The sequence below is a fragment of the Tachyglossus aculeatus genome, chromosome X3 (genome assembly GCF_015852505.1).
Source record: "Tachyglossus aculeatus isolate mTacAcu1 chromosome X3, mTacAcu1.pri, whole genome shotgun sequence".
Lineage (NCBI taxonomy): Eukaryota > Metazoa > Chordata > Mammalia > Monotremata > Tachyglossidae > Tachyglossus > Tachyglossus aculeatus.
In genome coordinates, this window is record NC_052099.1 from 26,765,757 (window position 1) to 26,789,547 (window position 23,791).

Here is a 23,791-nt window from a genome sequence, read left to right on the forward strand (position 1 = left end):
GGATTAAAAACTGTGAGTGCCACGTGGGACAACCTGATTACCTTGTATCTACCCCAGCTCTTAGAACGCTGCTCAGCACATAGTAAGCGCTTAACAAATGCCATTATTATTATTATTATTACACTGCTTTTTAAAATGAGCCCAACGTGGCTCTTATTCACCAATGTTTCACTGAATGTATAAAAGTTGGACAACTCTATGTGCATTCAAGCGCCCTCGTAGTCATTAATGTATTGGCATTAATGTGATGTAGGCATTACATGTGGTCGAAATTGAGAGTGTTTCATAATATCGGTATCATTTATAGTCTAATTTCTAATGTCCTCATAGCTCATGACATGAATTTCTGTTTCGGGTTTGGCAAGGGAGAACCGGTTTGGTCATTCATCCACGGAATGTGTGAATCCTAATGATATTTAATATTTAGTAGACTCACCAAGAAGCACTAGACTCTTTTCATTCAGCAGGAAACGTGCCAACCAATTCTGTTGTTCTCTCCTAAGCTCTTAGTACAGTGCTCTGAAAGCAGTCAGTGCTCAATAAATACCAATGATGATGTTTGCATGGTTTACAGTATTGCTAGAGGCTAGCAGCTCCAGAGATTTCCCGCAACTCACATTCTCATTCCCTCCCACCTTCAGGCTCCTACATTCCAAACTATTTTACCTTTTCTTTTTTCTGTTTTTGGTGGCGAGGGACTGAAAAGAAAAATATTAAGGTGTCGCTCTCTTTGTTAGGGCTGGGAATGTATAAAAATGCCATTAGGTGAATTGCACAACAATTACCGCTATTGCATTGAGCACGGCTATTTTCTTCCTAATGACCTAGTAATAAAGTTTAACACATCTTGGCATGGGCAGGCAGCAAAAAGCCTGCAGACTGATGCAGGTTCCTAGACTATTGGCTAGGAAATACTGTAGCAGAGTGTATGAGAATCAATCAATCAATCAATCGTATTTATTGAGCGCTTACTGTGTGCAGAGCACTGTACTAAGCGTGGCTCAGTGGAAAAGAGCCCAGGCTTTGGAGTCAGAGGTCATGGGTTCGAATCCCGACCACCACTTGTCAGCTGTGTGACTTTGGGCAAGTCACTTCTCTGGGCCTCTTTAATCATCTGTAAAATGGGGATTAAGACTGTGAGCCCCACGTGGGACAACCTGATCACCTTGTAACCTGCCCAGTGCTTAGAACAATGCTTTGCACATAGTGCTTAATAAATGCCATTATTATTATTATGAGGTAGAGCAGCAGCTAAAGTTGAAAAGTGGCTTCCGTCATAAATGCCGTTTCCAGCTGCTCATAACTGAAACTATGTTACTGACCGTTTCTGTGAGACTCAAATTTTCCGTGATTGGTCATTTTCCAAGAGCCAAAGCTGTCCCTCTGGTAAGTGACATAAGGTGTAAAAATCCCATTTTCCACTGGTTTGCCCTGTTAAATGTAGACCATAAAAATTACAGAAATGCTAGCTAACAGTTGCTTCAGAGGAAGGAACTTTGAAATTCCCCTTTCTTTTCACTGCTTGACTTCTCACCTGTAACATGTTCTCAGTGATAACATGACTTGAGCTTAATGTTCATATTTATCATCATCATCAATCGTATTTATTGAGCGCTTACTATGTGCAGAGCACTGTACTAAGCGCTTGGGAAGTACAAATTGGCAACATATAGAGGAAAGAGGGGGCTCAGTCTGGGAAGGCCTCCTGGAGGAGGTGAGCTCTCAGTAGGGCTCACCAATAACCAACTGTAATATTGGTGATAAAAATGGAAAGATGGATTTTCTCTGCTACAATGAAATTCTATATTTATGTTACTGCATGTTCCAATTTCACCTTTTTTCAGTCTTATTCAATTTTCATTCATGCTAACATTCATTCATCCACATAAATCACCATCAGTGATATTTTCTGAGCACTTACTGTGTGCAGAGCATTGTACATACTCCCTATCCGATACAATAAACAGGGCCCACAAATAAAGTTAAGACAACACTTTGGAGAGAATGTCCTATGACTGTAAGTAATGAGCGCTGAGAAAAAGATAGGAAACCGTATTGTTTTAAGATTTAAAGCCGAGGTAAAATGACATAATGGAAACCACTACAAACCACTACCTTTCCTTTTCTCCTTCCAGCCTCCGATTCAAACTATTTTTTCATGATTGTGATGTATTGGACTCCCCCAAGTGCTTAGAACTGTACTCTGTTCACAGTAATCATCAGTAAGTACTACCGGTCAGTTGATTGATGAGCCCAGAGGCAAAATATGAAGCAGTCTAATGAATAGGGCACAGCCAGGGAGTCGGAAGGACCAGAGTTCTAATCCTGACTCTGCCACTTGTCTGCTTTAGGACTTTGGGCAAGTCACTTAACTTCTCGGTACCTCAGTTACCTCATCCGCTAAATCGTGATTAAAACTGAGCCCCATGTGGGACAGGGACCTGATTAGCTTTTATCTACCCTAGCATATAATACAGTGCCTGGCACAAAGAAAACTTTTAACAAATACCATAAAAAAGTGAGATCTAGCTGACTTATGTCTCACTTAAATCAGTACCTCTTCAGTTCACCAAAGATACTGCTCCCTTTAATTGTTCAAACAGGATGAAGCCTCACTTTAGAAGTGCCCGGTGTTCTTATCTCCTAGTCTAAACACTGGGTTGAGTTCTCAGGGAGAGAGTTAACACTCAAAAGGCTGGAGAATCAGTTACTGAGGTGTAACTGGATTTAAGGATTTTTATTTTATTATTATTTTTTTTAGTTTATTTTATTTTGTTAGTATGTTTGGTTTTGTTCTCTGTCTCCCCCTTTTAAACTGTGAGCCCACTATTGGGTAGGGACTGTCTCTATATGTTGCCAACTTGTACTTCCCAAGCGCTTAGTACAGTGCTCTGCACACAGTAAGCGCTCAATAAATACGATTGATGATGATGATGATGATGATAAGGTAATTTTAATGGTGGGCCAAATTAGCCATCTGGTGACCCAAAGCACTGACTCAGAGAACAAAGGTCTTTCTTGCCTGAGTTTTCCCTATTTCTCCATTCATGTCTTCTCTCCCCACTCTATTTACCCCAAGTCCTTCATCACTGCCATATCGTCACTTCCTCTTCCCTCCCTAACACTTGGATATTTTTCAACTAGCCACCTCTGGAACACATATGTGCATACATAGAAGCAGCATGGTAGAGTGGATAGAGCATGGGCCTAGGTGTCAGAAGGTCATGGGTTCTAATCCCGACCCCGCCACACATCTGCTGTGTGACCTTGGGCAAATCACTTGACTTCTCTGGGCCTCAGTTACCTCATCTATGAAACGGGGATTGAGACTGCGAGCCCCATATGGGACAGGGATTGTGTCCAACCTGATTTGCTTGTATCCAGACCAGCTCTTAGCATAGTGCTTGCGCATAAGAAGCGCTTAACAAATACCACAATTATTATTATCTCTACCCTCTGTTGCCTGTACACTACTTCAGGGCTTCAAGTGCTTCAGAGAGTACAGCAATATCATGGCACTCCTTCCCTGCCCTCATGGAGTTTACAGTTTAACGGAGCCAACAGATCAAAACGATTTACGAATCCTGAAATTTGGGGCTGCCTCAACACACTGTGTCCAGATTATTTGAGGGTTTCAAAATGTAGGCAGGCCCAGGGTGGGGAAGTTCGGGGAATCAGAGGTGCAGGTGGCTGATCTGAAGTCAGATCCCTGAGGTCCTCCTGGAGTGGAGGCCAGCCAGATGGTTGAGAGACAAACAAACACCCATCCTGACCCCCATAATCGTGAGGGTGACCGTGGAGATGAGGTTGGTGCTTCTGCATAGAGTTACGGTTTCGCATGGATAAACGGTAATCAAGGATGGCTTCCCTCACACTGCCCTTATTCAGTTGCTTGGACTGCCTGGTCCTTCCGTTCAACTTTCAACTTCTATTCGGGTTGTGAAACCCAGACTCAGTTATTAAATCTGCCTCTGCATGGGTTTCCAATTTAGAGGTTACGATCGATCCATTAACCTTTACCAGTGGCACTTGACACTCAGTTTAGCTCTTGCAGTCACAAAAACTCAGTTCCTCTAGAGTTCCTGCAGTGACACTGATTTTGCATGGTAGTAGCTGAAGTCTAATGGACTAAGTCAAGAGAAAACAGTTCCACATGCTGCAACTATTATTTCATGACTAAGCACGGGGCAACTTTTTTGTGTGCACAGTGTGGCTGGGTTGTGGATCCCGCATTGGACTATTCACCTAACACCCTCCGCTTTTAGGTGGACTTCACCATCAATTATGTATTCTTCCAATACAAAGGATGACATATATACATATATATATATTCATATATGTGTGTATCTATATAAATATAGTAGGAAAATGCCTACTAGCTGGGGAATTAGCCACCTACAGTTGTACATATTTATTACTCTATTTTACTTGTACATATCTATTCTATTTATTTTATTTTGTTAGTATGTTTGGTTTTGTTCTCTGTCTCCCCCTTTTAGACTGTGAGCCCACCGTTGTGTAGGGACTGTCTCTATATGTTGCCAACTTGTACTTCCCAAGCGCTTAGTACAGTGCTCTGCACGCAGTAAGCGCTCAATAAATATGATTGATTGATTGATACAGTTAAAGTTTGCCCTTCCCACCAATCCCAAATCTGCAAGTATAGTCCATGGTTGTTGGGTTTTGCTTTTTTTTTAAGCATTTATTAAGCGCTTACTATGTGCAAAGCACTGTTCTAAGTGCTGGGAAGGTTACAAGGTGATCAGGTTGTCCCACGGGGGGCTCCCGGTCTTAATCCCCATTTTACAGATCATCATCATCATCAATCGTATTTATTGAGCGCTTACTGTGTGCAGAGCACTGTACTAAGCGCTTGGGAAGTACAAATTGGCAACATATAGAGACAGTCCCTGCCCAACAGTGGGCTCACAGTCTAAAAGGGGGAGACAGAGAACAAAACCAAACATACTAACAAAATAAAATAAATAGAATAGATAGGTACAAGCAAAATAAATAAATAAATAAAGTTGTCACTTGCCCAAAGTCACCCAGCTGACAATTCCAGCGCTTAGAACAGTGCTTTGCACATAGTAAGCACTTAATAAATGCTATCATTATTATTATTAATTGGTGGAGTAGGGATTTGGACCTATGACTCCAAAGTCCCAGCTCTTTCCACTGAGCGTGGTTGGTTTTGATGCTAAAATTGGGAGATGCAGATAAAAGGCATTTCAAAGATCAAAGATTCCACTTCTTAGAACCCCGGCTCCCTAATGCCTCCATAAAGTTGTTTTACCACTGTAGTTCCTCAAACAGCAGATACGTCGCTCAGAGCATCAGCGAGGACTTTAAAGCAGGCCTGAAAACACTCCCCGTCAGAAGCAACCGGATTGTATCCTAATTTCATTTAATGCTAAAATGTTAAAAAGTATCGCCAACACTTTCTGATGACAACTGGATAGATCAGGCATACATCCACAAAACACAGTTTTGATGGAGAAATAGAATTCCCGTGACGAGACGTCAGGAGTCGAAGCCTTCTGCCGTGAGCTGATGATTGATGCGCCATTTATCAAAGGCTGTGTACTTAACGTATTTACAGAAGGGCGATCCCTTCCATGCTTGTAGCTTCAGTCAGCCTGGATGCTCATGAAATGAAATCTCTGTGGTATTTACCGACTGATACATCGCGTATTGATCTTGTAAAATGAAGCTTAGGGTGAGAGAAAAAAGGAGGCTCTCTTCATTACTTCATTAGAAGGTTTCCAATCCCTGATATCCTCTTTTTTTCCTCATCCCATTTCTGGGGCTTCTGTGGTGTTTCAGACAGAAAAGAAAATTACCTTAATCTCTAGGCAAACAATCTGTCTCCTACAGAATATTAAATTTACAGTAGGATTATGATGCTTCACTCTTTTTAGTGGGGTTGTAAGCTAGGCATAACTTATTTACAATGATTATTTTGATCCTCAAAAGGAGGCCTTATTTGAATACTTGTAATAAATCATCTTTTATTGCAAGGAAAATATATTTCCTAAGCACTTCATTGCCTCTTGGAATGCTCTTTTGGCTTTTGGTTATTAACTTGATAACCAGATCAGATTAAACATTTGAATACTGTATGACACCCGACTGTAAGCCCCCCGGGGGACAACCTGATCACCTTGTAACCTCCCCAGCCCTTAGAACAGTGCTTTGCACATAATAAGCGCTTAATAAATGCCATCATTATTATTATTTTTATTATTATGCTGAACTATATAGTTGAAACCTGTAGGAGTGGAAGGTCGTCCACTTTTCTAATATGTCTAGGCGATAAAAATCAGATATGCAACTCCCAGGGATCTGGATTGCTAGAGATTTAACTCATAATCCCCCTATTATTAATTTGTGTTTCAACCTATGGAATCTTTCAATGATTCCAGATGGCCTGAAGCAAACACTAATGGGGAATTTTAGACAAGTTTCCACTTGCATGCCGTGTGACCTTGGGCAAGTCATTCAACTTCTCTGGGCCTCAGTTTCCACATCTGTAACTGATGGGGATTAAGAACCTGTCGCGGCTCAGTGGAAAGAGCCCGGGCTTGGGAGTCAGAGGTTATGGGTTCTAATACCGGCTCTGTCACATGTCTGCTGTGTGACCTTGGGCAAGTCACTTCACTTCCCTGAACCTCAGTTCCCTCATCTGTAAAATGGGCATGAAGACTGTGAGCCCCACTTGGGACAACCTGATCACCTTGTATCCCCCCAGCACTTAGAACAGTGCTTCACACATAGTAAGCGCTTAACAAATGCCATTCTTATTATTATTAAATTGTGAGCCCCATGTGGGACAGGGACAATTTCTAATCTGATTATCTTGTATCTTGTTAGTGCTTTTGCAATGTATGGTGCAAGATACAAGATAATAAGACCGGACTTAGTCCCTGTCCCACATGAGGCTCACAAACTAAGAGGGAGGGAAAACAGGCTTAATCCCTGTGTCGCCGATGTGGAAATGAGGCCCAGAGAAGTTAAGTAATAATGGTATTTGTTAAGTGCTTACTATGTGCCAAGCAATGGGATAGATATAAGATGGGACATTGGGACACAGTCCCTGTCCCACTTGGGGCTCACAGTCTCAGTGGCAGGGAGTACAGATATGGAATCGCCACTTTTCAGACGAGGAAACTGAGCCGCTGAAACTGAGAATTGAAGCGACTTGCCCAAGATCACACAGCAGACAAGTAGCCACTACGTTCGGGACTGCTTCCACCACTTTGGGATGCCAGGTCCCCAGTCAATCAATCCATTATTCGATGGGATTTTCTGAGCACTTACTGCATGCACAGCACCGTGCTAAGTATTTGGGAGAGTACAGCACAACCGAGGTGGTAGACACAATCCCTTGCCACAGTGAGTTGACAGTGTAGAGGGTTTGGAGTTCTGCATAGCCCTCCTGAGCTCCTTCCTTCGTCCTCTCCCCTTTCCCTCCCCTTTCCAGCTGTCCTCTATGTCCCACAGCCTCTGGAAGGAGGGTCTCGACTTGCTCGGGGGGCTCAGGGACACAGCGGAAGGGCTTCAGATCCAGCGGTTGGTGGGATGACTGCGCCTTCCTCAAAACGACCCAGCCTGGTAGCCGAGATTGGCCATCAATCTATTAAGAGGTGGATATAATAACAAACCTTAGCATGACTACATCGAATTAGGCAGCGTATTTCTTCCGCAGAGCTCCAAGGATGTCAGACGTATTGCTTCGTTTATCCGAATGGCTTCCTGATAAAGCGAGGGAGGTAGAAGGTCAGATAGAGTCAGTCAGTCCCATTTTACACCTGGGGAAACCGAAGCTATTATAATAAATGGCTGCAGCTTTCATGCTTTTAAAATTGATTAAAACATGGATGATGTGGGCTACTTTATGCATGGACAGCACAGGGAAAATTGCACAAGGAATAGGGAGGAGATTGGCTATTTATTTCCCCCTTAATGTAATTTCAGATTATAAAACAACGTGCCACCTGGTAAAATTGGCAGCTCACCTGCAATCAATCAGTGGTATTTTATTGAGCACTTACTGTGTGCATACTTACCTGTATATATGTATATATGTTTGTACATATTTATTACTCTATTTATTTATTTATTTTACTTGTACATATCTCTATTTTATTTTGTTAGTATGTTTGGTTTTGTTCTCTGTCTCCCCCTTTTAGACTGTGAGCCCACTGTTGGGTAGGGACTGTCTCTATATGTTGCCAACTTGGACTTCCCAAGCGCTTAGTACAGTGCTCTGCACACAGTGAGCGCTCGATAAATATGATTGATGATGATGATGATGATGCAAAGCACTGTACTAAGTAACTTCACTCATTAGAGACAAAGATGCTGGTAGGTATACACATTAGAGCAGGGATCAGTGATTCATGGTTCAGGAGACGGCCAGGCTAAGCTCAGAGGTTTTGCTTGGTGAAATTGGGTGCTTTCTCCCAATTTTTGCAATAATATTTTAGCTGGATTAATAATAATTGTAGTATTTAAGCGCTTCCTATGTTTACTGAGCAATGAGGTAGACAATGCAATCAGATCAGACACAATCCTGGTCCCACATGGGGCTCACAGTCTAGGGGGAACACAGAAAAGATAGACTGAGCCCACTGTTGGGTAGGGACTGTCTCTATATGTTGCCAACTTGTACTTCCCAAGCGCTTAGTACAGTGCTCTGCACACAGAAAGCGCTCAATAAATACGATTGATGATGATGATGAAGAGATACTGGCTCCCCATTTTACAGATGAGGAGACTGAGGCATAGAGAAGTCAAGTGATTTGCCCAAAGTCACCCAGCAACCAAGGGATGCGGCAGAATTAGAACCCAGGTCTCCTGACCCCTAGTCCCATCCTTTCCACTAGGCTAAGTTGCTTCCCACTGGTTCAATTGCAAATTTCAAACACAACACTGAAAAGTCATATATGCACTTCTGAGCCGGGACGGTATAACCTTATTGTCGAGAGCAACTGCCTTGGAACTGTGTCATGGATGACCTGGTCCGTTAAGAAGATTTGAAGTGGGTGAGAGTGGTGATCAGGGAGAGGCCTATATCATCATCATCAATCGTATTTATTGAGCGCTTACTGTGTGCAGAGCACTGTACTAAGCGCTTGGGAAGTCCAAGTTGGCAACATATAGAGACAGTCCCTACCCAACGGTGGGCTCACAGTCTAAAAGGGGGAGACAGAGAACAAAACCAAGCATACTAACAAAATAAAATAAATAGAATAGATATGTACAAGTAAAATAAATAAAGAGTAATAAATATGTACAAACATATATACATATATACAGGTGCTGTGGGGAAGGGAAGGAGGTACGATATATGAGACAGGGAGAGAGAGAAAGAATGAGAATGAGTGCGCACGTGCTTCTGAGAAGCTGTGGGTAAGAGCCTGTTTGCTACTCAGATTCTATTAGGCCCATTTTACTACCAACCCTTTTAGCATCCAAGCACTTTGGAATCCCTCAAGGATTATTTACCCAGAGCCACAACTTCCTACTAGCGGATTCTTGTAAATTTCCAATTTCCAATAGCGATCTTCAGCACATGTTTAGGTGACGTTAAGTGCTGTTTGCTTTCTGCACCATTGTTTATTTCTGAGTAAGACCGAAAGCAATTTTAAAACATAAAAATGGGTTAGATCAAAATGTCAAAGCATGTTTTCCTTCGAGAATTTTTTTCCTACCTATTTTTATGTTGGAAATAAGGATGTATATATCTGTGTCCTTTAATTCATGCGTTTTGTTTTTTCTGCTTTTAGTGGGTGTTATCAACCTAGACATGACAACTAGATGCATACATAGCATATAGTTTACGTAGCAATTTCATCCCGATGTATTTGTGTTACTTTCTTTTGTAGCCTTGGTTTTTTTCCCCTGCTCCTACTATTTATGAATAAGTGTGGTCTGTCAGTCTCCCCCATTATATTGTAGACTCCTTGAGGGCAGCAAACACGCACCTTACTTCTCAAGTGCAGCATAGGACTTCATACTCTGTAGACACAATAAATACCATTGATTGATTGACCGATAGTATCTCAGCATCAGAAAACTACACATCGATCAGTGCCATCGATTGATTGCTAGTACCCCACCATCAGAAAAACATGCATCCATCAACACCATCGATTGATTGATAATACCCCACCTTCAGAAAAACATGCATCCATCAACACCATCGATTGATTGATAATACCCCACCTTCAGAAAAACATGCATCCATCAATACCATTTATTGATTGATAGTTTCCCACTGTCAGAAAAACATGCACCAGTTAATCCCGTTGATTGAGTGATTGAATAATCTGTATCCCACTGTCACGAGGACGTGAGCTTCAGTTGTTTCTTAACCTTGGTGATCGTTTGCACTGAATTTTTCATGCTTTCTTGCCCAGTGCCCTTGCCGTTCACAACTGGTATTATGAGACAATCGGTTAAGGCATGGATGAATTGTGTCACCAGGGAACACAGCACCTCTGTCGGCGTCCTCGGCAGCAGAATCTGCCGTGCTCTCATCGGGTTGGGACACCCGCAGGGAGCTCCCACCCGAATCATTGGGGTCATCATCAATCATCAATCGTATTTATTGAGCACTTACTGTGTGCAGAGCACTGTACTAAGCGCTTGGGAAGTACAAATTGGGAACATATAGAGACAGTCCCTACCCAACAGTGGGCTCACAGTCTAAAAGGGGGAGACAAAACCAAACATACTACAAAATAAAATAGAATAGATATGTTCACTGGTTCACCATGGGCATCACATGGGTCACTGACGCGGTCCATGAGTATGGACCCGGAATAGCTCTTTGGCCCCTCTTTTACTTTTTATGGTATTTGTTAAGCGCTTACTATGTGCTGTGCACCGTATTAAGCACTGGGATAAATACAGGCCAAACTGGTCGGACACAGACTATGCCCCACATAGAGCTCACGGTCTTAATCCCCATTTTGCAGATGAGGTAACTGAAGCACAGAGAACTTAAGTGACTTTCCCAAGGTCAAATGGCAGACAATTGGCAGGGCTGGGATTAGAACCCAGGTCCTTCTGACTCCCAGGCTTGTGCAGCGTGGGAATCAGACAGAGGTCATGGGTTCTAATCCCGCCTCCACGACTTATCAACTGTGTGACTTTGGGCAAGTCACTTCACTTCTCTGTGCCTTAATTACCTCATCTGTAAAATGGGGATTAAGATTGTGAGCCCCACGTGGGACAACCTTATCACCTTGTATCCCCCCAGTGCTTAGAACAGTGCTTTGCATATAGTAAACACTTAACAAATACTATCATTATTATTATTATTATTTACCACTGGGCCAAACAACGTCTCTTCGTTTTGGACCTGCTGTGACCCCAAGCCGTCAGTTCAGAGTGTGACAGACTGAAGAGGGTTGAAAATGGAGGTATCAGTTGTGTGTTGTGAAGAAGTGAAATGAAAAAGACAATAAAGTAGTATTAAATATGAATGCTGTCTTAATACTCATCTTCCCACCCAAACCCTGTCCTCCCCCGACTTTCCTATCACTGTAGGCAGAGCTGTCATCCTCCTTGTCTCACAAGCCCGTAACCTTGGCATCATCCTCATCTCTCTCATTCAACCCACACCCTCATTCTGTCACAAAATCCTGTCAGTTCTCCCTTCACAGCATCTCTAGAATCTGACCTTTCCTTTCCATCCAAACTTCCACCAGGCTGGTCCAAGCACTCGTCATTTCCCGCCTTGACTTCCGCGTCAGCCGCCTCGCTGACCACCCGGCATCCTCTCTCTCCCCTCTCCAGTTCGAACTTCATTCTGCTGCCTGGATCATTTTTCTGAAAAGCCATTCAGTTCCCCACTCCTAATAAACTCGCAGAGGTTACCCATCCACATCCACATTAAATGGAAACTCCGTACCATTCATTCATTCTTCCCCACAGCACCTGTATATATGTATATATGTTTGTACATATGTATTACTCTATTTATTTATTTATTTTACTTGTACATATCTATTCTATTTATTTTATTTTGTTAGCATGTTTGGTTTTGTTCTCTGTCTCCCCCTTTTAGACTGTGAGCCCACTGTTGGGTAGGGACTGTCTCTATATGTTGCCAATTTGTACTTCCCAAGCGCTTAGTACAGTGCTCTGCACATAGTAAGCACTCAATAAATACGATTGATGATGATGATTATGATTCATTGGGCTTTAAGGCACTCAGTCAGTTCTCTCTCTCCCACTTAACCTTGCTGATTTCCCACTCCAACCCAGCCCACTCACTTCCCTCATCCGACACCCACCTAATAATAATAATAATGGCATTTATTAAGTGCTTACTATGTGCAAAGCACTGTTCTAAGAGCTGGGGAGGCTCCAAGGTGATCAGGTTGTCCCACGGGGGGCTCACAGTCTTAATCCCCATTTTACAGATGAGGTAACTCAGGCCCAGAGAAGTTAAGTGACTTGCCCAAAGTCACACAGCTGACAAGTGGTGGAGCCGGAATTTGAACCCAGGACCTCTGACTCCAAAGCCCGGGCTCTTACCACTGAGCCACGCTGCTTCTCTACCACTCTCTGGACCTTCATCTTGTCTATCTCACCATCAACCCCTTGCCCATGTCCTCCCTCAGGCCTAGAATTCCCTCCCCTTCTTATCTGAGAGTCCACCATCTCCCCACCTTCAAAACACTTATAAAATCACATCTTTCATTCATTCAGTCATATTTATAATAATAATGATAATAATAATGGCATTTATTAAGCGCTTACAATGTGCCAAGCACTGTTCAAAGTGCTGAGGAGGTTACAAGGTGATCAGGTTGTCCCACAGGGGGCTCATAGTCTTAATCCCCATTGTCCAGATGAGGTAGCTGAGGCGCAGAGAAGTTAAGTGACTTGCCCAAAGTCACACAGCTGACAGTTGGCACAGCCGGGATTATTGAGCGCTTACTGTGTGTGCCAAGCACTATACTAAGCACTTGGGAGAGTACAGTGCAACAGCAAATGGACACATTCCCTGCCCACAGTGATCTTACAGTCTAGAGGGGGAGACAGATATTAATATAAATAAATACATAAATAAATAAACATCTCCTCAAAAGGCCATCCCAGACTAACCCCTTTATTTCCTTCATCCACCCTCCCCTCTGCGTCGACTATGAACTTGGCTGTGTATCCATTAAGGAGTTTGATGCTGACCTCAGCCCCACAGTATTTATATTTAGATACATATTCTTAAAGGCACATGTATATAATGATGGCATTTGTTAAGCGCTTACTATGTGCAAAGCACTGTTCTAAGCGCTGCGTTCGTATTGTCTTAAACTCCACGGTTTCCCCTATGCCTAATCTGACTTAATGTCTGTCTCCCGCTGTGGGCTATAAACTCCTTTTGGTCAGGGGTCTCATATACCAACTCTTGTATTTTACCTTCCCATGTGCCTATTACAGAGCTCTGCAGGCAGTGAGCGTTCAATCAAACGATTGATTGATTGATAGATCCTAAAAATGTAATAAATAAGAACAGCAGGCATATAAAAGGTTTCTAGAAATCAGTTTGATTTAAACATATCTGTCATTACCGGATGATTTATTCTCCCTCTGGAGAAAAAGAACCATTAGCGGTACATTTATTGTCCAATCTCATTGTCTGGATTTTAACTGCCATTTTCTTATCCTTGGGCAATTTCTCTTTCTTGCGTGAGCAGTATCTAGTTTGCAAGCTTCATTATTAGCAATTGGGGGATGCCAAGGAAAAGGAGCACTGAGCCAGGTTTGCCTGGGCAAAGGAAGTGAAATGTGGAAGTCCTTTTCTTGGCAATTCAGGGGAAATCCCCCAAACCATCCAGTATTTCAGGCAAAGAGAATCGCTGACTGCTGAAGTGCCTTGGTGGATGCCTCACTCCCTGCTTTATGTTAGATTTGAAGACCTGGGCAAGCGGAACATATTTGCCAGAGAGTTAGTTAGCCCCTGGGTTTTCCAGGCCTGGAGATTCCCAGGCCAAATTGGTCTCTTTTGTGTTGAAATTTAATCTTGGTGAAGCTCAATATTGCTTCAGAAGAGATGGATAAACAGTGCGGTTTATTCTTGGACTGCATCCAGCTCTGTCACAAAAGAAGAAGTGAATTAGAAACATATGGATTACCTTGGTCAGAGAATACATGTAGGTTGAAAAATGATAGGGGGAAAAACATAAGAACATAAGAAATGCCATTACTGAATCGGACCAAAGGTCTTTTGAAGCCCAGTGTTTTGTCTTCGAGGCAGCAGGGTGGCTGGAGGAACCAATTAATGGTTGTCTTCCTTGACATCCATACTTATAGTTAGATTTGCACCAACTAACTTTCCCACTCTTCCCTCTACTTTCCAAACTTTCCCCGTGGCTATTCATTGTGAACCTCACATCTGTACTCTCTGCCCCCTTTTTTGAACTTATTTGCACTTTCAGCTCACATAACTTTCAGTGGTACTGAGTTTTTGGGGGGGTTTTGTGGGTTTTGTTAAGCACTTACTATGTGCCAGGCACTAAGTGCTGGGATAGATACTAGTTAATCAGGTTAGACATCGATGAATTCTCTTTGTTGCTGTGTTGTATTTTCCCAAGCACCTAGTGCAGTGTTCTGCACACAGTAAACGCTCAATAAATATGATTGAAGGAATGAATGAATGTCCCGCTTAGAGCTCACAGTCTTAATCCCCTTTTTACAAGGGAGGTAACTGAGGCACAGAGCAGTGAGGTGACTTGGCCAAGGTCACACAGCAGACAAGTGACAGGGCTGGGATTAGAACCCAGGTGTTTCTGACTTCCAAGCCCATGCTTTGTCCATTAGGCCACGCTTCCTAGGTAAAGAAACAATTCCTCTTATTTTGGAATCCGCCACCTTCAAGTTGTGATGGATATCTTTGCTCCAGTTGGGTGGTATTTGGAGAACAATGATTCCGGTTCACCCCGACCGCAGCCTTTGTGCTTGTGAGCTTCAAAATTATCCCCTCTCATTTTAACAAACTAGCAAGTTCTCATCTCTTCAGGCTATCCTCATATAGAAGCTTCTCTTCTCCTTGACCACTTCTCTAACTCTATTATGTCCTCCCTAAAACGGAAGGACTAGCAAAACTGTGGAGGCAAACTATGGCTTTGGCTTTATTTTCTGCTTTCTTCCTGATGGTGCACAACCTTTTGATGTTCATTTTCATTGCTGCAACCCACCAGACCAATGATTTAAAAGAGCATTCATCGATGACTTCAAGGTCTGCTTCTTGAGACAGCACTGACAGCAGATCAGAGCCTACCATCTTGAGCTATGGTTTGGAATACGTTTTCCCAGATGCAAGACTCCCATTTACTCCCGTTTGAGTCCCTCACCATTTTTCTGGTCCGCGTACTCCACTTGAGACAGACAATGAATGCATTTCAAAAGATTTGAAATGCGATTTGAGATGTTTAGTAATCCAAGAATGTGGAGTAGTTGGCCCAGTCTCTAAGCAGAAAACTGTGGAAGTTGCTACCAAGTTCTATTTCTATATGTTGCCAATTTGTACTTCCCAAGCTCTTAGTACAGTGCTCTGCACGTAGTAAGCGCTCAATAAATATGATTGATGATGATGATATGGTATTTCTCAATTTATGTTCTGCATAGGTTTCTTTTCATGCTCTAAGGTGCAGTATCCTATTTCTAAAATACTTTTTAACCAAGCCAAATAGCGATGTTAAGATTTCATTTGAGTTGACTGAAAAGAGGCAGAAAATTACATATTGTATTTACTATTAAGCTGTTTTAGGGAATGGAACTCAATGACGATCTGTTAAAAAAAAACAAGATTCAAGATAAGAATTCAGAGCTACATTCTATAAAAATGACCCCAAGTAATTCCTAAATTCTATGGATCTACCTGCCTAGATTTCAATAAAACCAAGCCCCAGAGATGGGTTATTTGATGTCTTAAGCATTATTTGCTTTTTTACAAGTAATGGATCCCTGAAGCAGTAAATTGAGCTTTTTTTACCTTCTGAAGCCATCTTATGGAAGGTTCTGATTGTGTGTCCATGCCTTTGGGTTATATCTTAAATCATAATCGATAATCTTTTTTCATCTTTCAGATTTCCTTTACTGGCTCACAAGATTTACTTAAGGTCAGCATTTGATGTATTTGTGTGTGTTCGTGTGCATGTATGTGTGTGTGACATTGTCCTTATTATTTGAAGATGCTGCTACTGACAACAGGTGGGCTGAAAAGATGATCTGTAATTGACATCCTACTCCACACTGTGTGTATGTAAAAATTGCTCTTTGCAGGGAGGTAGCCTGGACTAGTGGATAAGGTATGAGACTGAGGGTCAGGAGACCTGGGTTTTAGTCCCTGCTCTGCCACTTGCTGCCATGTGACACTGGGTGAGTCCCTTAAATTCTCTGTGCCTCAGTTTCCTCATCTGTAAACTGGGGATAAAATATCTGCTCTTCCTTCTCACTTTGATTGTGAGCCCATATGGGACAAGTACTGTGTGCAATCTGATCATGATGATGATGGTATTTGTTAAGCGCTTACCGTGTGCCAAACACTGTTCTAAGTGCTGGGGTAGATACAGGGTAATTAGGTGGTCCCACGCGGGGCTCACAGTCTCAATCCTCATTTTACAGATGAGGTCACTGAGGCAGAGAGAAGTTAAGCAGCTTGCCCAAGGTCACACGGCAGACAAGTGGCGGAGCCGGGGTTAGAACTCACATCCTCTGATTCCCAAGCCTGGGCTCTTTCCACTAAGCCACGCTGCTTCTCATTGATTGATTGATTGATTATCCTTCCATATCAGTCATTTTGCAGTGACTGTGTCTGTATTTATTACTCTATTTATTTATTTATTTTACTTGTACCTATCTATTCTGTTTATTTTATTTTGTTAGTATGTTTGGTTTTGTCCTCTGTCTCCCCCTTCTAGACTGTGAGCCCACTGTTGGGTAGGGACTGTCTCTATATGTTGCCAGCTTGTACTTCCCAAGCGCTTAGTACAGTGCTGTGCACACAGTAAGCGCTCAATAAATACGATTGATTGATTAATTGATTGCTCTGTCCTATTCTGAACATTTATGTCTTATTGTCAAGTTCGAGAGAGACATGGAGAAGAAATTTGCAAGGGTAAGAATATGATCCCTTCTGTCACTCTAACCGAAAAATCCTCTTTAACACACTGGCCCTTGTCAAATCACCATAAATTTGTAATAGTCATGTAATTCATATTCAGTCTGTGTCCAAGCACAGACCAGAGTATGCAAGGTGGTAGAATTCCAGGAGGAGCCAGAAATAAGAACAGACTTCGCTTCAGAGCAGGAAAAAACTCCTGGGAGAAAATTACATCACAGGAAGCTGTCATGTAGCCTAATTAAAGCTCATATGACCTTCATTTGATGTAGATCGGTAGCCCGAAGGAGGAAGAAAGATTTGGGGGTTTTAACCAGCCACTGAAGAATTACTTGAGCAAACTTTAATATATGACCATGGTTTGAAAGACCATGCCCAGTGTATTCTGTGAGATTTAGCAGAGGGTCTGAGAGAATAATGCAATATGCTACCCTTTAGCTCAGCACAGAGTGCAGGTGGCAAGCCCAACTCCTACCTCACCGCTATAATTGCGGCAATTGTTAAGCGCTTACTATATGCTAAGCACCGTGCAAAGGGCTGGAGTGATATACTACAATCAGGTCAGACACAGTCCCTGTACATGGGCTTCACAATCTAAGGAGGCAGGGGAACGGGCAATTAATTCTCATTTTACAGATACAGAAAGTTAAGTGACTTGACCAAGGTAATATAGCAGGTAGATGGCAGAGCTGGGATTAGAACCCGGGATGTCTGATGTCCGTGGTTATTCCCCTAGGCCCGGTTGGGTAGAGCACTGGGAAGACTGAAGGGCGGTGAAGGTGGCCAGCTGCTGCCCTGACCAGTTATCGCTCTGTGATCCATCCCACCTCCCCAGTTGGGAACTGGGGAAGCAGCAGTGCCTGTGGGGCCGGGATGGTGACTCGGGTGGGACAGGGGCTGTGGAGGATTGCTCTAGACTCCCCCTCTCCATCCCCCCATCCCCCTCTCCATTCCCCCCATCTTACCTCCTTCCCTTCCCCACAGCACCTGTATATATGTATATATGTTTGTACATATTTATTACTCTATTTATTTTACTTGTACATATCTATCCTATTTATTTTATTTTGTTAGTATGTTTGGTTTTGTTCTCTGTCTCCCCCTTTTAGACTGTGAGCCCACTGTTGGGTAGGGACTGTCTCTAGATGTTGCCAACTTGGACTTCCCAAGCGCTTAGTACAGTGCTCTGCACATAGTAAGCGCTCATTAAATACGATTGATGATGATGATGACTGTCTCTATATGTTGCCAACTTGTACTTCCCAAGCGCTTAGTACAGTGCTCTGCACATAGTAAGCGCTCATTAAATACGATTGATGATGATGATGACTGTCTCTATATGTTGCCAACTTGTACTTCCCAAGCGCTTAGTACAGTGCTCTGCACACAGCAAGCGCTCAATAAATACGATTGATTGATTGATTAGACTCAGAAATATCCATTCAATATTAGCTCCCGTTTCCTGATAGGGAAACTAAAGAGCCCATGAGTGAAGCCATTTTCCTAAGATTTCACATAACAGGAATAATTCTCAGGGCTCCAGACCCCACTAGCCAGGATATTTTTCACCAAGATGGTGTTGATTATGATTCAGTACATCCTCATTTCAGAAAGAAAGAGCACAAGACAGAGTCGGGAGGCCTGGGTTCTAATCCCAGCTCTGTCATTTGCTTGCTGTGTGACCTTGGGCAAGTTATTTATGCCCCTCTCCTTGTGCCTCATTTTCCTCATCTTTAAAATGGGCACTCAGTACCTGACTGTGAGCCCCATATGGGATAGGAAGCTTGTCTAATCTAATTATTTTGTATCTACCCAGTGTTTTGCACATAGTAAGTGCTTAATAAATACCATTATTATTAATGGTAATGGGGTGGTATTAGGAACACCAACTTGCCAGGGAGAGACAAGTAAGGCTTATGGGTGAGATTTTTGAAGTCAGATATTGAAGATGACTGGGGTCTCCATTGGCTGAGAAGGGGTGTGTACCATCCTGACACCAGAAATCAAAGGCAGAATCTCCCCCATTCCCCCAGAGAGAGGGAAAGGTTCTGAGGATCACGGGTCTCCCGACTAGGATGGCTACTGACTACACTCGGAGATTCAGGATGCCCTGATGCCTCTGATACTCCTTGCGCTCCGCCAGTAATGATATCACGTGGAGCGTTTTGCGGAAGCTGGCCCCAACCTAGAGCATTTTTCCAGTCAGGGGGCACAGAAGGGAGTGGGAGAAGAGGAAAGGAAGGCTTAGTCAGGGAAGGCCTCTTGGAGGAGATGTGCCTTCAATAAGACTTTGAAGCCCGGGGACAGGAGACTTCAGAGAGGGGGAGGAACTTTATATTTGGCAGAAAAGGGAGAAGTCAGAATTGGTGATGTTGCTTCTCGTTGAGTACAGTGCTCTGCACACAGTAAGCGCTCAATAAATACAATTGAATGAATGAATCTTGTTGATCCTAAGTTCAAGAAAGTTAGCAAGAATGAGGCTTTTTCAGCTCAATTTCCAAGTACTTTTTTTTCCAAAAGTGACTCTTGCTAGCTGTCATCGGGCCCATCACCTATTATCCCATGAGGTGAGAACTGCCTTTCTTCCTGGCTTGGCCAGTACTTCCAAGAAAATGCTGCTTTCCCACCAGGACTGCATGGTTTGTGATCTGTGAAGTCAGACCCTTATGCCTCTGCTTAATACGTACAGTGTCACTTTCCTCTGCAGCGGCAAAAGCAACAAAGCAAAACACGTATTTCAGGTAACGTTTGAGGGCTCAGCTCGAAAGGTTCTATTACCCTAAAAGAAATGGCTCACCAGCCTTGATGCAAGGATTCGCGGGACTTCGTATTCCGGAGAACGGTGTGTAGATTTGAACGTGTAAGAGCTGTTCCGGACATCCATGAGGCTTTGGCAATCAGAAATCATGATCCATACCTCTTATCCTAGAATCAGCAGCAACCTCTGTCCAGAATTCCCCAGGGAAATATGTCTTTTCCTTTTGCCTTTTGTCTTGCTGGCGAGGCAGTGCGGTCCAGTGGAAAGAGCACAGGACACAAAAGACTTGGGTGCAAATCCTGCCTCTACCGCTTGCCTGCCCTGTGACCTTAGCAAGTCATTTTGCTTCCCTGTGCCTCAGTTTAGCCATTTGGGGTTAAAATATCCGCCCTCCGTCTTAGACTGAGAGTTCCACGTGGGACTGTGTCTGATCTGATTGTACAGACCAGTGTTTGGTACGTAGTAAGCACTTAGCAATTATCACAACTATCATTTTATAATTATTCCAAAAACTCCCATCCTCAAAATGGTGGAGTTGAAGTCCACGATCTTGGGGTGGATGGATGAGTTTTTAGCCAGGTACACAGGAAGTGTTGACTGAGGTCAAGAGAAGCCAGCTTCCCTTTTAGGGGGAGGAAAATCTCCGGGTAGTGAGAAATACCTCGGCCTAGTAGGAAGAGCAAAGGCCACGGAGTCAGGGGATCTGAGCCTAAGCCGGTTCTGAGACTTGTCTGGGAAAATTACTTAGGCAAATTACTTAACTTCTCTGTGCCACAGTTAACTCCTCTGTAAAATGGGTATTAAGCCCTCTGACTTAGACTGGGCACCTCATATGGGGCCTGATTATCTTGTATCTTCCCCAGTGCCTAAAACAGTGCTTAACCCATAGTACGTGCTTAACAAATACCATTAAAACAAAACCCAAACAGAGCAATTAAGGGCCCATAGGTGGTTCTGTGTAGGTGTAGTTGAATAGTTGAGTAGGCCATGTTTTGAGAAACCACACTCCCGCTCCCGAAAGGTGGGAAGTTGAGGGCTCAGCTCGAAAGGTTCTATTACCCTAAAAGAAATGGCTCACCAGCCTTGATGCAAGGATTCGCGGGACTTCGTATTCCAGAGAATACGAAGTGCACTGTTTGTGAGTGAAAGTCAGAGCCTGTTAAAATCTATCAATCCATAAATCATTAATTGAACGCTTACTGTGTGCAGAGCATTAAACTAAGCATTTGGGAGAATACAGTGTAGCAGAGTTGGTAGACATGTGACCTGTCCTCAATGAGTTTACAGTCTAGAGGGAGCTTACAGCCTAGAAGCCCTAGAGTGGGTTTCTGCGGAGTAAACTAGCCCTTGCCTGGGGTCTGATGCCATTAGCATTAGTGCCTCTCCTCATCCCTCCGCTCCTCCACTGCTGAAGATTTACCAGGCTCATCTGCGTCAATATGGCTCTATTCCAAATGGATAAATATATAGGGTTGAGGCTCTGAGGGTGTCATAGAAGTCCTCCATCATCATCCTTCTCCTTCCCATTCCCTCCTCCCATCCTATCCCTGCTCCTCCCATTTCCCATCACTCCACTCCTTCCCCGTCCCCAATAATCCAGATGACAGTTAGATTATAGTTACCGAAGGTGACCTAGAGGCAGAAGTAAGGCCACACGCCTGTCTTTCAAAGCCAACTGACACTCGGAGTGGATTGTTTACGATGATAAGACGCAGTTTTAAATCATGCTCTTCCCAATCCTTTTAAAACCTTGCTGAAAAGGAGGGACGTGATCCCTTATCAGGAAAGACAAATAGCTGCGGATAGATGGTACGCTAGTCGGAAGAGCCGACCTGAATCCGGCAATGGATCGTTTGAATTTGTAAAATGCTTGCTCTGTCGAGTGGAAATGAACATCATCAGATGGTTGTGATTCCTCAGTGTCGGTGAGACTGGCTACAGCTCAGATGCCCTCCATTCGCCTTGCATGTGTGGTGGGTTGCTGAAAAGCCCTGAGACAGATTAAATTTTAATCGGGGGTCTGGGATGGTGGAAACCCAGGGGGAGGTCCCCAGGCCCAGATTCTCCCTCCCCCAACCTCACTGAGCATGGCAGCTTTTGGGCTCTGGAGCCTGCCTAGAAGGCAATATTTGGCTCATCCTCTTTTGTGATTGAAGTTATTACATTTTAGCAGGTTAAATATTTACTGAACATTACTCTCCTAAGCTTGCATCGTCTCACTGTCTTCCCAGGGAGGGATGGCATTCCGTGAATGCAAAGTGCTTTTGTTGTTATTACAGTTTTCCTTTCCCTAGTTTTAGGAGCCATATTAAGTCAGTATGCGCCAAGCCCTTTTGGGGGGAGGGTAGGGGGGTGGGGATGGGGGAACGGCAGCAGCAACAGCTCCAGGCCCAGGTCATTCATCTCTCTCCTCTGCTTGGCCAGTGTCTAGGCTGAGGGACGCCGTAATTTTCACATCCTCAGTGAGCTCTTGCCAGCCAGACTCCCGGGCCCAGGTTCGGGAAGGGAGTTATGATTGTGTCCGGGCAGGCCTCCAGTGACTTTCCTTGCCGAAAATGTCAAGGGGTTATCTCTGAGCTCCTGCTTGACCCCCAGGTGACAGGAGAAGTCCTGGGAGAGAGTGGTTGGGAGAGGACAAATTTCTTCCCTCCCTTTAGTCTGACACCAGCACGTCCAATGTCTCTGCCTCTCTTCCAGCTGCATCTCACCTTCTCACCCTCTTCCATCTCATCCCGTTTCCTCCCAATGAAGCACCAGTCTCCCTGTCCTTCTTCCTGACTCCTCTCTCATAGCTCTCCATCTCGGCTCGATCACGAAGCCAATAGCTGCCAAGGCTTCCCAGAGAGCTAATAACTCCTAGGTAAGTCCACCGACAACGAGAGCTCAGTGCAATCTCATACTGTGCTCATTCCCTTAGTTCAATCTCCCCCGCTTTCCCCCCTCCCTCCAAAACCAAGAGGACTAGGGAACTGCTCACCATTTGAGCATTCAGGAAAGCAGGGACTTCCACATTTCTTTGCTCTTTAGGCTTCTCAAAGTCAATTTTGCGGTAAATTAACTCAAAAGCAAGGGGCACCTCACAATCAGCCGGTTCCCTTAAATTCCAGTGCAATTCATCTTCTGATATTTGGCAGCATAGGCTCGGGGTGGCAGGTTCCTAGCCATTTTGTTATGCTGTTGAACGTGGTGAAGGAAGCTGTGCTGTTTGTGCCATTTGGAATCGTACGGAGAGTGCATCTTCATTCCTGATCTGCAGTCTTTATCTTTCACCAAAGGCCCTTGTTTGACGGGCGGACGAATCTTGGATCTACAGAAGAGCTTTAGCGCCTGAAGACATCAAAGCAAAATGTAAGCCTTTACATGTGACCCTTTACTTTAGCTTTTCTAGTAAAGTCTTTGTGACTGAGCGCTCTCGGAATTTGGAATTGTGGGTTAAAGAATTCATGGCAACGGAAAAGAAAGGGTACTTCAAAGCTAGAGTTCGGGCCTTTCAAAGTCATTATCAGCCATTTGTTGAATGCATGGCTATCTACCCGATCCTTACTTTAAATCCATCAACATAGCGTGATTATGAACTCTCTACAGTTACTATTTAATGTGTCCATATTACATATTTAATCCATTCCATATCTAGTGATGAAAATGTACTATGCAGGATTTTCAAGCTAATAATTATGAATGTAGTTAGAAGGGGTGGAAGAGGGAATATGTCTGATTCTCCCAGTGCCCCAGCTACTTTCTGAAAGGAAACAGGGGACTCATTATCCGTGATTTGTCTCGGCACCAGGATTCTTCTAGTGTGTTTGGGAGCATGGCTTGTACTGCCATAAACGAGCTAGCTGGGGCTTTAGGATCCTGAGAAAGACCACCCACAAAGTGCCTAACTTACTATT

At 43.6% G+C, this 23,791-nt stretch overlaps 1 long non-coding RNA gene across 1 annotated transcript; it reads right to left on the bottom strand.

Moving 5' to 3' along the window:
- Positions 1-19,901: 19,901 nt before the first annotated feature.
- On the bottom strand, positions 19,902-23,268 carry LOC119948940. The gene is made up of 3 exons (XR_005457058.1): positions 22,876-23,268; positions 21,521-21,889; positions 19,902-20,136 (listed from the first exon to the last, which is right to left on the bottom strand). It is a non-coding gene; the product is annotated as an uncharacterized LOC119948940 (long non-coding RNA).
- Positions 23,269-23,791: the final 523 nt, after the last annotated feature.